The following is a 16,576-nucleotide window of genomic DNA, read 5'->3' as shown; positions in this document are numbered from 1 at the left end:
TCTACGGCCTGTTCCCCGGGACGCACACCGAGACGAACATCAACTGCGCCTGGAGGATCATCAACTCGGTGAAGGATGCTCTCTGGGCGGTCCGAAACCTGTTGATCTTCCAGCTGAAGGAGTTGACCCCAACTGAGTGTTGCAGACTGGCACATTCCAAGGTCCAGGACTACGTGTTGAGAGACGCGCTGAAGCTTGGGGCAGCTGCCGCCAAGGCGCGGTGGGGAAAGACCACCGTTTAACATCTGCCTGTCTAAAGGAAAGCAGGGGGCCCATGCAGTCATTTGGGCTCTGCTGACACCTCAGCTCAATATATGAGTGAGAAATGCACTGATCTGTATGTAATAATGATAATTCGGAGCTGTGTATGTAAATGTGGAAATATGAATGGCATTACCTAATGTACAGTGTATCAAATTATTCTATGCATATTTTATGAATAAAGTATATTTTTGAAATAAAAAAAAATTATATATGTTGGTTCTAGCACACGCAAATGAATCCAACAGATGAACATAAATCAGTGTCTGCACAGACTGGTATTTAGTTAGTGATTTTCAATAGCATGACTATTACAAATGGTAGATATACTCTTCTAAGGGTCATAAACACAGTTTGAATGGTAGTTGTCTTTTCCCTTGGATTTCAAGACAAGGGGACACATTTTTAAGGTGAGAGGAGAACAATTTAAAAATGATATGAAAGGCAACCTTTTTACACGGAGATAGTCCAGTGTGATGAATGAACTTCCTGGGGAAGTGGTGGATGTGAATACAATTATAATGTTTAATTGACATCTGGATAAGGACATGAACAGGAAAGATTTGGAGGGATATGGGCCAGGAGCAGGCAGTTGGAACTTGATTAGTTAGGATTATGTTCGGCATGGACTGGTTGGACTGAAGGGTTTATTTTGGTGCTATATAACTCTATGATAAGCATACTGCCCACCACAAATGATCAACAGGGTGTATTGTTTGAAACAATCCACCGGTTGTTGGAATGTAACATCTACAAACCTGGCATCACATTGGCATTGAAACTCAGATATCGCATCTTGTTGACGGCATGTTGGCACAGTGGTTAACACTGCTGCTTCACAGTGCCAGAGACCCGAGTTCAATTCCCGTCTCGGGCAACTGTCTGTGTGGAGTTTGCACATTCTCCCCGTGTCTGCGTGGGGGTGCTTGGTTTCCTTCCATAGTCCAAAGATGTGCAGGTTAGGTGAATTGGCCATGCTAAATTGCCTGTAGTGTTAGGTGTAGGGGAATGGGTCTAGGTGAGTTGCTCTTTGGTGGGTCGGTGTGGACCTGTCTCCACACTGTAAATAATCTAAATACCATCAGTGTGGTAGGCAAAACATCATTTAGTCTTGACAGCAGGATGTTGTTAATGGAGCAAACCCTTTGAAGTAATCTGCACTTGTATTTTTGCCAAGAGTCACCCATAGACTTAATAGTAAATTTTAAGACTTAACATTGGTACCTCTTTATATATCCATCAGATTGTTGGGTAAAATTTAAGATACCACTAATAAGATATCATTATTTACACCATGACATATTCTAATTAGAAAAGCAATATAATGTGTCGGAACTTATTGATGATGTTTCAATTGCAAGATGGATAAATTTGCAACGCGCGTTCTAATCTTGCCACTACAGTACATTCAGGCACTTATTTAATATTGGGCTGATAAACCCTTCCATTGCCAAAATATTAGTTTGTTTTAAGTTTTATACCTCTTTTAATGAAATATCACTATTTATTTACATTTTCAAAAATGACATTTTTAAATTTAAAATGCCATTACAGCTCCAATAGTTGGTGTTTAATTCTATTTTAAAAATGTGTCGGAGGCATTATTAGAAATTTAGTTTCATCAGTCCTTGAAAAGGCAGTTATATTACAAAATAAAGATTTTTTTTAATACGTTATGCCAGATCTAATTAATTGTGCAATTGGCTTATAATTAGCCAACATTTTTTTCTTGCATTTCTCCTCATTGGTAAATTTGTTACTTCCTAAACACAATTGAGCCCACATCAGTACAGCTCCATAAATATAAATGTTCCTGTATTAAATACTGTAACTGTCTTGATGATAACAATGAGAAAAGGCATCACAAAGCTCAGTACTCAACCAACATCCTCATGTGCTTTTTCCTGTATTGGTTGCCACTCTTGGCATCAATTTAGAATGTTGGGGGAATAGTGGTTTAGCTTTAGAGACTCAAGTTCAAAGTCTAAGTCAATTATTCAGTTTAATACATGGGAGTGATGCATTGTGAAAGACATAGTCTTACCAATGAGGCAATAAATCAAGTTCTTGTCTTTCCTTTCAGGTGAATGTGAAATAGCCTTAGGCACTATTTTGGAATAAATAGGAGATTTCTTTGCTTTGTCCATGCTGATTTTCATCCTTCAAACAACACTTTAGAAATACAGATTGTCTTATTGTTAAGGCATTGCTGTTTTGGAGAACGTATTGTGCACAAATTGCCTGCTGTGCTCTACAGTACAGCAATGACTACACTTCAAAAATACTTAATTGGCCATAATGTGCTGTGGGATGGCCTGAGGGTGTGAAAAGTGCTTTACAAAAGTGAGTCCTTTTTTCCTTTTCTTTACATATTAATGAAGTAGTTTTGGCAAAGCCTCCAAAGTAATTGAAGACTTGCACTGCTGTTGACATCCTTCGTGTTCAGCAGCTCACTCACCATGGATATTATTCAGTGTGAAGTAACTTATAAAGTAGGAAAATAAAATACAATTCATTCTTAGAGGCTGGAAAATGTATATTAGTACCAACAGTTAGAGTGATACAACTTTATTGATTCCTAATGATAACATCTGGTGAACCAATTTTATCGATTGCTTGTAACTCGAGATAACTTTGAGTACAAGTTGCTTAGCACAAAAGCAACTTTGAATCCATGTCTAGCTAATAATTGATGTTCAAGTCTGAGTTAAACATGATAAACAAAAACATTTTTGTTCAAACAAAATAGTTTAGAAGCTAGTGTTTTTCTCTCTGGGCCACTTTCCAGAAAATAGAAAATTAAAAGAATATTATCTCAACTACAAATTACATCTCTCTACTTTAATTTTCACTTCAAAGTTCTTTCAATTTTATTTGTGCAATCTAATGATAGGCACAATGAAGACCAGGCTGCGCACACATGTTCAAATCTGAGTTAAACATGATAAACAAAAACATTTTTGAAAAAGAAACTAGTATCTACTCACTTCTCAAATGTAAGTATTACACTGAAGTCTGCAATTTTGTTAACAGGAACGACTAACTTTTACAATTGGATTGTACTCTTGGGACTGAGATGTTGGATATTTAGCACATCAATACACTGAATGTAAAATCCTGATCTTCAAATTTAATCAATTTGCAGCTGCTTTATGGCTATCCCGTGGACTTACGAGTAACAAAACCATCCATTCGTTATGAGTTTGTAAGGAACTGAGGCCGTTCACAAATACAGGTGCACACTTAGTGTACCTAGGCTTGCAATCTACCTGTGGTCTCATGTTAATCAAAAGTTTCTGATTCAAATTATCCCAGGTACTAAACTGTGATTGTTAGAGCAGAGTGAAAATTGGAGAACATCATATATCTGTGTAAGTCGCAGTTAAATAGAATTAATAGATAGCCATCTGAACACTCTTAAATATTGCCAGATGGAAAATATCTTTTCTCCTGAGGAACTGCCTGCTTGGGAAAAAAAAATCAAAATAAAGTAATAAGATGTGCAATAACACTCCTCTGGCGTAGGTCAGACCTTCTGGCTCAAAGTCAGGGACACTATGATGGTGCCACAAGACTGGTTGCTCGTGAGCCCCATTGGCTGGATGATTGATTTGCGATGCAGACAATAGTGCAGGTTCAATTCCCGCACTGGCTGATATCACCATGAAAGTTCCACTTTCTCAACCTTGCCTGTTTACTGAGATATGGTGACCCTTAGCTTGAAATCACCACCATCTGCCTATCTCTCTTGAGAGTGTGGTCTCTGGGACATTACATTGGGACATTGAAAGTGGAGTTTCAGATTGATAGGATAGTGAAGAAAATGTTTGGCATGCTTCCCTTTATTGGTCAGTGTACTGAGTATATGAGTTGGGGGAGTGTTGCTACGGTTGTACAGCATATTGGTTAGTCTACGTTTGGAATACTGTGTGCAGTTCTGGTCTCCCTTCTATAGCAAGGATGTTGTGAAACTTGAAAGTGTTCAGAAAAGATTTAAAAGTATGTTTTCAAGGCTGGAGGATTTGAGTTATCAGAAGAGGCTGAATAGGCTGGGGCTGTTTTCCCTGAAGTGTTGGAGGCTGAGGAGTAACCGTACAGAGCTTTCTCACATCATGAGGGGCATGAATAGGTTAATAAGCAAGGAACTTTCCCTGACATAAGAGTCCAAAACCAGATGGCATAGATTTAAGGTGAGAGGGGAGAGGTACAAATGGGATCTAAAAGGCAACATTTTCATACATAGGGTGGTACATGTGTAGAATGAGCTGCTAGAGGAAGTGATGGAGGCTGGTACGATTATAACATTTAAAAGACCTCTGGATGGGTATATGAATAGGAAGGTTTAGATATTGGCTAAATAGGATCTATATAGGATATCTGGTTGACATGAACAAATTGGACTGCAGCATCTGTTTCCGTGCTGTATATCTCTGTGTTTGATATATTGCAACACAATCGACTTGTGAGGAATGTAATTACTCATAGAAAAAAAGGGACAGTAGCAACATGGATACAAAATTGACAGCATCTGGCACCTCCTAGCCATAACCCTCACTCCAATATGATGATCATGAGACAGTATCATTTCTGGTTAAATAAAGAGTGCAGGAGGACATGCCAAGACCAGCACTCGTAAAAATGAGGTGTCAACCTGGTGAAACCACAAAACAGAGGATAGTGATTCATTGTTATTTTTTGGGTTGAAAGAATGTTTGAAGTGGAATTTGCCAGTGGACTTTTATTAAGCTCAGCAATTATATGAATAATCCAGCTCTGCATTATAGTTCACTATTAAGCTTCAATACCTTAGATGGTACAATCATGTTATTGTAGCTATGGAAACTTTAAAACATAGGAGCAGAATAGACTCTTCCATTCATGAAGCCAGCTGTATCATTCAACTGGATCATGGCTGATCTTTTACTTCAATGACAATTCACACATCAACCCATTTCCCTAGATTTAAATTCTAGAACTCTATTGATGTTAGTCTTAAATATTTTCATTCACTGAGCCACCCACAGCTTTCCTGGATGGAGAATATGAATGATTGACCTCGTTCTGAATGAAGAAATTCCTCTTCATCTCAGCATAAATAGCCTATCCATTATATGTTTTTAATATGTTAATTATGGCGATGGTAATTGGCAGTCATGCAAAATTTATCAGGGAAATTGCATTTCTTGAGACTCTTTGGATATAACTAATCTGATTGTCATTTAAATAAATTCTCATGTCAGAAGAGAAGGTTAATGGAAGTACAGAGGATGCAGTAATAAGCAAATTACTGTCACAGCAGTGCAATTTTAAAGAGGATTCTGCAGTGATTATGACAAAGCCAACCAGGTAGACTTCATAGAATATGAATTCCTTGATTGGGGTTGTTAACCTGATCAATCAGGGAGCCCTGGCTGACAGATATAAACAAGAGAGTCAGGGGTTCTATTCACTCTGCGGAAGCCAGACCAATGTCAAGATTACTCACAGTGTGGAAACAGGCCCTTTGGCCCAACATGTCCACACTGACTCTCCAGCAACCCACCCAGACTCATTCCCCTACACCTAACACTGTGGGCAATTTTAGCCTAACCTGCACATTTTTGGACTATGGGAGGAAACCAGAGCACCCAGACATGGGGAGAATGCGCAAACTCCACACAGGCCTGAGGCGGGAATTGAACCCAGGTCTCTGGTGCTAACCATTGTGCCACCGTGCCGCCCCATATGCAAGTACAATGCACGTGTAAATAAAAGGTGACTTGGTGACAGGATACCAGTCCCTGTTGAGTTATTTTGAAATCTATCATTTTAAAGTAGTTTAAGATTATTCAAGTCATTTTTGTGCAAAAACAGTAGAAGTATTGTTTGACATACGGTTCAATTTATTTAAGTAAATTAAATGGTTTACAGAAATATTACAGGAGTTTAACATTGTTCTCTTAATTGTTTTCTGATTGCGTACAATTAGCTGAGTTAACCTGATAATCTGAAACATAGTATGCCTGGGCTAGGAAAGGATCATGCAACATTCTTGTATATTAACACATTTTCATTAGCATCATGTCAACATTTATTAGTAATTATGATTCTTTATTCTAATGTTATCAATTTATGAAGATCCTTTTCAGAGGATTGGGCTTTGGCTCAGTGATAATATTCCCAGTCTGAGGTGCAAAGTTACAAGTTTAAGCCTCAGTCCAGATATACCGAGCAGATAGAGAAGGGACTCCTTGGACCTGATTGCAATAGAGGTGAGGTAACTAAGCAATGGGAAAGAGGTTTGATTGAAAAACATTGAGTTTCATCACATGCTACAAAGTTTTAACTCCAAAGCGTACATCTGTTTTCTTATTAACAGCTTTCTCATCTGGAAGACAGTCATTTTGGCTCTCTTCTTAGGCTTGAAATTGACCCAATTTTGCCGTTTCTATGTAGTCTAATTCCCAATTCTATTGAGTCTATAATATTTTAACTGGATCCTGCCCAACCTGTCTGTGAATTCTGTATTTACTTAGCCGGACTTGCAAGCTGTATCTATTTTGATTTGCATTGTTTTAACGTCCTCCTGAAGTACCAATACAAGTAGCACACAGGATGCTGATCTAAGTGTGTTTGCAGAACTATTCACAAAATAACCTCATGTTGACATAAGGATGATACCATTGCTGGAACGATAAGACAGGAAGGCAAGAAGGGGAACAAATATTTAGGAAGCTTCAATACATCTCCTGCCAAGTTTTATGTAGTATTGTGACATGAGGTCATAGTATATAGTATGTAACATGACATATCGTGGTTTGGATACTTATAAACAGGTCCTCAGGCATAGTGAGCCAAACATCCTATGGCCTGGTGTTGCAGCTTTCATGATGACAGATCCACACTCAAAGTACTTTTAGGCTACTAACTTTTAAGTCCAATATATATTTTTCTTGAAAGGAGGACTGCTACAGCCAAAATATGAAATGGGATATAATTTAATAACTATCTAACATTTTTGTGTAGACCCAAAGAATTCACACCTGTACAAACTCAGGGTAACTTCAAGCGGAAAGACATAAAAATCAAGGCATAATGAGAAGGTTGACTCTCCACACTTCCTCTTTGCAAGAAGCCATCTCCTTGCAACATATGTTACCCTTTCAAGGATATTCAAAAGAGGGGTTTAAAACTAACTGCAACCACTAGACACTGTGTGCCAATGGCCAGATGGGTTATGTGTGGATGAGTATGTTGTGCATTTTATAGCCTGGGAACAGCCTTTAAACATCCGTGCACTGTCATTAAAGAGAGAAAGCATTTTCTCATTCTGAGTGCTGCCATCCAGTCACCACCAGAACAAAAGAATTTCAATCAACCTACAAAATCAAAAAACTCAAACTTATCTGCACAACAGTCAGTGTCAATGCTATAGTATCACTTAATGTAATGACTGCAATATTTTACTATCTTCTTTTGACAAACCACTCATCGACTGATATATATATATTATTTTATTTACTTTTAATTTTTTTTAGATAGCCTTATTTTCTTAATCTGCAGGTATTTGTATTGTGTAGTTATTTCTTCTGGCCTTCAGTATCTAATAAATTCACTCTTTTATAACTCAGTCTGGTAAAATTTTAAAAGACATTAGTTCATTTTGCCACCACCAGACACATTTTCTCCTCCCCACCTTCCAGAATACTCTCTTTCACTCTCAGTTCCTCCCAACACCCTCATTACACATTGCCCTGCAACCGCAGAAAGAGTAACACTGGTCCATTTACTTCCTCCCTTCTCAGTATCCAAGGGCCGAAACACATCTTCCAGGTGAAGCAGCACTTTATCTGCACTTCACTCAATCTAGTGCACTGCATTCACTGCTCACAATGTGGTCTCCTTTACTGTGGGGGAATGAAGCATAGACTGGGTGACTGCTTTGCATGACACCTAGATAGTGCCTGCAAAAAAGACCCTAGGATCCTATTGCCTGCTACTTCAACACACCAACTTGTCAGCTGGTCAAGATGTCTGTCTCAGGCTTGCTGCATTGTTCCAGTGAAGGTCAGTGCAAGTTAAAAGATCAGCACCTCATTTTCCACTTGAGAATGCTGCAGCTTTCTGGACTCAATATGGAGTTCAACAATTTTACAGTTTGAAGCACCATCATCCATGTACTTATACCAACCCCACACACAAGGCCTTGTTATCTCTAGGCCTGCTAGTATACACAACCCATTGTTAGCCACTCATAGTTCCAACTAGTAGCTATTCATTCTCTTATTTAGAGTTAAAAAAAACCTGTAGATGCTGGAATCCAAGGTATACAAAAAGGAGGCTGGAATAACACAGCAAGACAGGTAGCATCAGGAGATGGAGAAGTCAACATTTGTGGTGTAGCCCTTCTTCAGGATGGGGCGCGTTGGTAAGGGGAGCTTGCATCCTGCACCAAGAATGAACTGGAGCAGTTCATCAACTTCCTCCCACATCTTCCATCCCACCCTTAAATTCACTTGGTCATTCTTGGATGCCTCCCTCCCCTTTCTTGACCTCTTTGTTTCCATCTCCAGCGACAGTCTACAGACAGATGTTTACTATAAACCCACAGCCTCCGATAGCGACCTGGACTACGTCTCCTCCCACCCAGTATTCTGCAAGAACTCTATCCAGTTTTTCCAATTCCTCTGCCTCCATCACTTCTGCTTGAGTGAGGAGACATTTCACTCCCAAGATATCCATCTATTTTGAACAACATACTTTTCCCCTCACTGTCATTCAGACAGCCCTCCACCACACCTGCTCCACTGTTCGAAATCCTCCCCCAAACACAATAAAGACAGAGTCCTCCTTGTCCTCACCTACCACCTATCATCCTTAAACACTTGTGCCAACTCCAACGAAACCCCACCACCAAGAACATCTTCCCCTCCCCACCCCTCTTTGCCTTCCACAAGGACCGTTCCCTCTGACAGTCCCTGGTTCGTGCCAATCTCCTCACCAATCTACCCAACCCCCAGGTACCTTCCCCTGCAACCAGAAAAGAGGCAAAACCTGCTGGCACACAACTCCCCTTGCCTCCATCCAGGGTCCAAACAGTCCTTCCAGGTGAGACACAGGTTTACCTGCCTCTCCTCCATCTCTAGTTTACTGCATCAGGTGCTCCCAACGTGGTCTTCTCTACATCGGAGAGACCAAACATAAACTTAGGGAATGTTTTGCCGAGCATCTCAGCTGGGCCCTCGGGATCCGACTGGACCTTCCAGTCACACCCATTTTAATTCCCATTCCCTGTCCAATATGACCATCCTCAGCCTTCTTCATTGCCACAGCGAAACAGACCATAAATTGGAGGAACAATACCTCATCTTCCACCTGGGCAGCCTACAGCCTGGAGGACACAACATTGAGTTGTCTAATTTCAAATAACCTTCCCACACATCCCCCGACTCCCTTTCCAATACCACCCCCTCCTTTTCATGCCTCTGACCAACCCTTGCTTCCAGCTACTAATTGGATTCATCCCACACAACGTACCTTTTACCTGTGATCACCTGTCTCTAAATCACCACCCCACCCCTCTCCCTACCCAAAACTCTCCTCCACCCCACCCCTTTATCTGCAGCTCCCTTTACCCCCACATCCAGTCTTGAAGAAGGGTTATACCTGAAACTTTGACTACTCCAATTCCTAATGCTGCCTGGTTTGCTGTATTCTTCCAGCTCCTGCTTGTCTACCATTCATTCTCCTATATTGATCATTACCCACTCTTTTGTCTGTCCAACTGTTCTTCTTTCCCTTTGGACCCCATCTCTACCTATTGTTTACTCCTTACCCCTTACCACCTCACCTCGCCACCCATGTTCCAAATAAAAAAAAACTTTTTCCAAGCTACTGTCAGTTCTGAGGAAGATTCACCAGGTCCAAAATTGTCTCCATAGCTGCTGAGCTTTTGTAGAAATTTCAGTTTTAGTTAATTTGATCTGGGAGAAAAGCACATGGCTGTCTCTATGCACTGGAGTAGGTACAAGTATACCTGCAGGTGTATTGGCATTGGACGTTAAGGGGAAGTACTGATTTGGACCTATCTTTGGGCTTTACTCTAGACTTCATTGGTTCCAGCTCATGCATCAGTTTGGAGTATCCCTGTTTTTGAAAAGCCTGAAAGAATCAGTGAAAACAACTCAGGACAATAAAACAAAGAGTCATAAAAGATTTTTAAAGGTCAGCCACACTTGAGTTTCAATTATTTGGACTTGCTTTTTACACTCCTCCTGCCTGCAACCCTGCTAGAAGCCTCCATCTTGCTTGGTTTCCATGGGAACTCAGTGTTCAGAAGGTGTGTGGACCATAATGACAAATTGTGCTCACCCATTACCATTTGGGTAAGCTGCCATTTGTTTTAGTGAGAAATTTGTGTGTTTACCTGTTGAGCAGAAGAAAGGAAAGAATATGTGGGTAAAAATGAAGGAGGAGAATGGTGCAAATTCTGAGCTTTTCATCAGATTTTACATTCTCAGTTAAAGGGTAATGCCTTTTGTCATCCATTTCCTTAACATGTGCCTGAATTCTACATTCACTTATTGGACTCTAATTGATTGCTTTGCGCTACGCCTCTGACCTTTGCAATAAACGGTACAGCGTTCGGGGAATAGATTTGATGTCTAAATAAAGGAAGGGTGGTGTAGTTAATGTGATTCCATAAAACATTAAGCAGCTCTGTCAAGTACAAGGCTGCAATAAAAAAAATCTAAACCAGGGCCAATGTGACTTCAGTGGAGTCTGACTCTGATAGAATTTAAAATGCAAACACGCTAATGGAGTTATTTGCGCTAAGTGGGCACATTGGAAAGTGGATTCAATCACCCAGTGAAAAGTAGCCAATCTTTCTGCTCAATTGAGATCAGATCATGGGCACTTGTAAGGTCAGACAAATTTTTAAAAATATCATTAAGCAGCAATCTTTTAAGTTTATTTGAAACAGTTCATCACTTACCCCCTCTATTGGGAAATGTTGTAAAACAACAGATTTACCACAAGGAGTTAATTTAGAACCTAGTTTAAATATTGTGTGCATTTGGCATCTAATTCTGCTTCTGCACATACCTCATAAGATGACATTTTCTGTCATTTTTGACAGTTAAATGCAAGCTTTGTTTTCTTTTATTCAAGAGAACTGCCTGTTAAAAACACATTTTTTCCTTCTCTCTGGCAATCTAACACTTTGTGTAATCCTTTTAAATGGCTTAATGCAGTGATCAAGCCAATAACACTGATGTATATAAGGGCAGGTGTGATACATGAAGGAGTAGGTCAAAGGAGGGGATGGGAACAGGATAGAGAGATAATTAGAGCGGAAGGAGACTTGTGCAGTGTATAAACTTCAGCATGAACCATTTGAGCAGAATGACCTTTTTCTGTGCTTCCGAGTCCATGTAATTCTGTGTAATTATTTGTTACATTTATGGTTCACTAAGATTGGTAAAATGGTCAGAATGCTTTCAACCACTTCAAATTAGAAGTACATTTCAAGCTCCTACCAGGATAAAAGAAAAGAGAGATGAATACTGGTGTTCTATTCAAAGCTAATGTATCATGCAAACCACTTATAATTTGGACTTCAACCTTCTTTCCTCCAATATGCAGCAACCTTTCCTAAATTCAGTGTCCTTCTGGGATCGCATTTTAAAAATAATTTTCATTGTTAGCGAAGCTGCTAAGGAAGAATCTCAGTGCAGTCAATGAAAAATACAACTTAATATCAGGAGGACTCTATGAAATCTTTACTAAAAATTTCCAGATGATTAAAAGTGTAGGAAAGCATATGAGTGGAAAAATACATTTCATTATCAACTGAAATTTAAAAAAGCTGAAAATGCTGGAGAAACACAACAGGTCTTGCAGCAACTGTAGAGAGAGAAACAGAGTTAATATTTCAGTTCTAATATGATTTGTCTTTGGAACTCTCCTATATATTAATTATTTTATTTGGAATAGTATTTTAAAGTCCTTCATTAATTTAAAACACATAAGTTCGTATCGGTCTAAAGGCAGCCTGTTCCATACATTTTGTTAGATTCAAATTTTATTTTGCCTCTTCTGGGATTATGTCAGCAGTATATGTTTCACACAGCAAGTAGTACCAAAAGCTAAACAAATATCATGAATTAAGCTTTTAAAAATAAATAAAGGATTGTCCTTCGGAGGGGCTGGCTTGTTGTTCTAGTCTGTCTATTTGAGTGTTGCAGTGTGGTCCTAAGTCCGTCAAGGTAACTGAAATGTATACTTACCTTGAAGTAAAGACTGAGGTCTTACAGAGTGCTCACACAATACTGAGATATCATGTGACAAGCTATTGAGCATTATGTAAGAAACCTATTAGACTCAGAGAATCATAGAGGTGTACAGCACGGAAACAGACTCTTTGGTCCAACACGTCCATGCCAACCAGGTATCTCAACCTAATCTAATTCCATTTGACAGCACTTGGCCTATGTGCTTTTACATCCTTCCTATTCATATACCTATGAGGGTATACCCTCGAACTCAGCACTGCCTTCCTAACCTTCAATCTTCTTCCTGACCTCTCTGCCCCCATCCTACTCCAGCCTATCACCCTCACCTTGACCTCCTTCCACCTATCACATCTTCATCGCCCCTCCCCCAAGTCCCTTCTTCCTATCTTCTATCTTAGCCTGCTGGACACACTTTCCTCATTCCTGATGAAGGGCTTATGCCCGAAAAGTTGAATTTCCTGTTCCTTGGATGCTGCCTGACCTGCTGCGCTTTTCCAGCAACACATTTTCAGCTATTCATATACCCATCCAGATATCTTATAAATGTTGCAATTCCACCACTTCCTCTGGCAGCTCATTCTATACACGTACCACTCTCTGCATGAAAAAAATTCCTCCTTAGGTCCCTTTTATATCTTTCCCCTCTCACTCTAAACCTATGCCCCTCTAGTTCTGGACTCCCCCATCCCAAGAAAAAGACTTTGTCTATTTATCCTATTCATGTCCCTCATGATTTTATAAATCTCTATTAGCTCACCCCTCAGTCTCCAACATTCCAGGGAAAACAGCCCCAGCCTCTTCAGCCTCTCCCTATAGCTCAAATCCACCAACCCTGGCAACATCCTTGCAAATCTTTTCTGAACTCTTTCAAGTTTCACAACATCTTTCTGATAGGAAGGAGACCAGAATTGCATGGAATATTCCAAAAGTGGCCGAACCAATGTCCTGTACAGCTGCAACATGACCTCCCAAACATATACTCAATGCTCTGATCAATAAAGGAAAGCATACCGAATGTCTTCTTCATTATCCTATCTAGCTGTGACTCTACTTTCAAGGAGACCCTGCACTCCAAGGTATCTTTGTTCAGCAACATTTCATAGGACCTTACCATTCATGTATAAGCCCTGCTCTGATTTGCTTTTCCAAAATGGTGAACCTTATATTTATCAGAATTAAACTCCATCTGCCACTCCTCAGTCCATTGGCTCATCTAATCAAGATCCTGTTGTACTCTGAGGACACCTTCTTTGCTGTCCAGTCCACCTCCAATTTTGGTGTCATCTGCAAATTTACTAACGATACTTCCTATGCTCACATCCAAATCATTTATATAAATGAAGAAAAGTAGTGGACCTAGCACCGATCCTTGTGGCACTCCACTGGTCACAGGCCTCCAGTCTGAAAAACAACCCTCTGTCACCACCCTCAGTCATCTATCTTTGAGCCAGTTCTGTATCCAAATGGCTAGTTCTCCATGTATTCCATGAGATCTAACCTTGCTAACCAGGCTCTCATAAGGAACCTTGTTGAACGCTTTCACTGAACTCCATACAGATGTATCGACAATACAAATATCTCAGCAAAGGCCCCAGCAATCACATCCCTAGCTTCCCACAGAGTTCTCGGGTACACCTGATCGGGTCCTGGGGATTTATCCACTTCTATGCATTTTAAGGCATCCACCACCTACTCCTCTATAACATGAACATTTGCACATTCCAAATCTTCCATGTCCTTCTCCACAGTAAACGCTGATGCAAAATACTCATTTAGTATTTCCCCCATCTCCTGCAGCTCCACCCAAAGGCTGCCTTGCTAATCTTTGAGAGGGCATATTCTCTCCTTAGTTACCCTTTTCTCCTAAATGTATTTATAAAAACCCTTTGGATTCTCCTTAAATCTATTTGGCAAAACTATCTCATTTCACCTCTTTGTGTTTCTGATTTCCCTCTTACTGCATAGATATACACTCCTACTGCCTTTATACTCTTCTACGGATTCACTTGATATCTTCTGTCTATATCTGACATATGCTTCCTTCTTTTTCTTAACCAAACCCTTAATTTCTCTAGTTGCCCAGCATTCCCTACACCTACCAGCCTTTCTTTTCACCCTAACAGTTATATAATGTCTCTGGACTCTCATTATCTCATTTTTGAAGACTTCCCTTTTTCTAACCGTCCATTTACCTGCGAACATCTGCACCCAATCAGCTTTTGAAAATTCTTACCGAATACTGTCAAAATTAGCCTTCCTCCAATTCAGAACTTCAATTTTCAGATCTGGTCTATCATTTTCCATCACTATTTTAAAACTAAGAGAATTATGGTCACTGGCCCCAATGTGCTCCCCCACTGACACCTCAGTTACCTGCCCTGCCTTATTTCCCAAGAGTAGGTTAAGTTTTGCACCTTCGCTAGTAGGTACATCCACATGCTGAATCAAAAAAAATTCTTGTACATACTTAACAAATTCATCTTCATCTAAACCCTTAACACTGTGGCAGTCCCAGTCTATGTTTAGAAAGTTAAAAATCCCCTATCATCACCACTCTATTATACTTACAGATTACTGAAATCTCCTTACAAATGTGTTTCTCAATTTTCTGCTGACTATTAGGGGGTCTGTGATACAATCCCAATAAGATGATCATCCCTTTCTTATTTCTCAGTTCCACTGAGATACCTTCCGTAGATGTATTCCCAGGAATATCTTTCCAAAGTACAGCAGTGATGCTATCCTTTATCAAAAATGTCACTCCCCTCCTCTCTTGCCTCCCTTTCTATCCTTCCTATAGCATTTGTACCCTGGAACATTAAGCTGCTCGTCCTATCCATCCCTGAGTCACGTTTCTGTAATTGCCATGATTTCCCAGTCCCGTGTTCCTAACCATGCTCTGAATGTATCTGCCTTGCTGTTAGGCCTCTTCATTGAAGTAAATGCAGTTAAATTCATCAGTCATACTTTGATCTCTGTTTCGTTCCTGCCTGCCGTGACTCTTTGAGTTTAAATCCTCCCGAGCAGCTCTAGCAAATCTACCTGGCAGTACATTAGTCCCCCTCCAATTTGGGTGCAATCCATCCTTCTTGGACAGGTCATATCTAACCCAGAAGAGATTCCAATGATCCAAAAATGTGAACCCTTCTCCCATACACCAACTCCTCAGCCATGTATTCATCTGCTCTATTTTCCTATTCTTACCATCACTAACTCGTAGCACCGGGAGTAATCTGGGTAGTACTACCCTCAAGGACCTCCTTTTTAAATTCCTGCCCAACTTTCTATATTCTCCCTTCAGAATCTCATTCTTTTCCATTTCTGTGTCGTTCGTGCCAATGTGTACAATGAACTCTGCTGGTCCCTCTTCCCTTTGAGGGCATTCTGCACCCTCTCTGAGGTATCCTTGATCCTGGCACCTGGGAGACAACACACCATTCTGATTTTTTTGCTGCTGGCTACAGAAACGTCTGTCTGTGCCTCTGACTAGAGAGTCCCCTATCACAATCAATCACTTGGAACCTGATGCACCCCTCATTACATTAGAGCCTTTCTCAATACCAGAAACTTGGCTGTCCGTGCTACATTCCTCTGAAAGTCCATCACCCCTTATACTTTCCAAGACAGCATACTTGTTTGAAATGGAGATAGGCACAGAAGACTCCTGCACTACTTACCTACCTCTCCTACTTTTCCTGGAGTTAACACATCTATCTGACTGTGTCTGCATCTTTTCTCCCTTCCTATAACTACCATCCATCAAACTCCCTCGCACTTGTAAATTCCTCATTGCCTCTAACCGTCGTTCTAACCAATTCATTCAATCTGATAGGATTCGCAACCAAACACATTTCCTGCAAACATAATCCACGGTAACATGTAAACTCTCCCTAAACTCCCACATCCAACAAGCATATCACTCCACTAAAGCCATCTTTGCTCCTTCACAATCTACAAATCCAGAAAATAACATTGTCGTTTTGCACTGAAAAAGGAAGTGCTCCAGGCTAACTTAGTAATTAAAGTGTCTATTTTTAAAA

Source organism: Hemiscyllium ocellatum, chromosome 36 (genome assembly GCF_020745735.1).
Source record: "Hemiscyllium ocellatum isolate sHemOce1 chromosome 36, sHemOce1.pat.X.cur, whole genome shotgun sequence".
In the NCBI taxonomy this organism is placed as follows: Eukaryota; Metazoa; Chordata; class Chondrichthyes; order Orectolobiformes; family Hemiscylliidae; genus Hemiscyllium; species Hemiscyllium ocellatum.
Note: the sequence above shows the minus strand (reverse complement) of the source record.